General features: G+C 51.2%; 1 pseudogene; it reads left to right on the top strand.

The window, feature by feature from the left end:
* The first annotated feature begins 448 nt into the window (after positions 1-448).
* LOC147612528 (small nucleolar RNA U3) lies at positions 449-655 on the top strand (annotated as a pseudogene).
* Positions 656-1,053: the final 398 nt, after the last annotated feature.

Below are 1,053 nucleotides of genomic sequence, written 5' to 3'. Positions count from 1 at the left end.
GAGCATAAACCACAGCCCATGTACAAAACGGTGAAGGGCCTCCCACTACGGTCGTGCGCGAACGCTCCATGGATCCATGCTATACCTAGAACGATGATTGTGTAGATGTTGGGAAGCATAAGGCTTTGAAAGGGGTCTAAGGGCTCACATGGAGGCCGTAGAATATTATGGTCGATAGCATGGTACATAGATTATAACACATCGTGATTTGATCTCACCACCACACGCAGTCATCAGTGATAGCAATGTCATGATATGCTCGAGCTCGCCATTAATGTTGCATATGAGAGGAGGAGGAGGAGGAGGTGTGGTGCGCGAGGAAATTGGTTGTATTTGAAGCCCTAGCCTATGACACGCAATTTAATCATCATAAGGTGCGGAGATAGAGGGGTGAAAAACCCACATAGCAAGATTGCCAGCTTAAGCGTTACCTTTATGGGCTCGACGGGGGACTATACTTGAACAGGATCTGTTCTATAGTTCGTACATCTTGCCTGAGCATTCCTGCCCGGAAGACGAAAGGAGGCTCAGCCGCCAGAGCGTGAATAACTTGCCAGGGCTGCTGGGTGTCCCCGCCCTCCGCCCTGCGCCTTGATGACCGTCCCGCCGTGCTCATTCCGCCGGTGGTGAAGGCTGCTGAGCGATCTGACGGGTGTTTTCCCCACCCCCGCCATTTTTGGCATATATATATATATTTTGCAAAGCCCAACAACAACTGCTTCGCTTCTTCCCCGTCGTGTGTCTGGGCGGCATCCCACCACCGTTTCTCTTTGGCTGCTGGCCAGCCAGCCTCCCTCTCACACTTACCCGCCGACCTTCATTCGGAACGTGCCCCTTCATGTCATTCCAGTGTGGTTAACCACCACCACGAAGCTCCTTCACTCCTCCCAAACACATTTATAGACACTATTGCACTACATAAATCCCCTTTCTTATACCTCAACCTCCTAAGCTCATTTAGACATGTTGACCAAAGCGGTTCAGACAATTGTATCACACTCATCATTGGCGAGGTGGCCTCCTCAACCCATGGGAGGAGTCCTCCCTATCTCC

Source organism: Cibotium barometz, chromosome 45, assembly GCF_041138505.1.
Source record: "Cibotium barometz isolate CiBa-2024 chromosome 45, ASM4113850v1, whole genome shotgun sequence".
NCBI classification, from domain to species: domain Eukaryota; kingdom Viridiplantae; phylum Streptophyta; class Polypodiopsida; order Cyatheales; family Cibotiaceae; genus Cibotium; species Cibotium barometz.
This window is presented reverse-complemented; position numbering and strand designations above follow the sequence as displayed.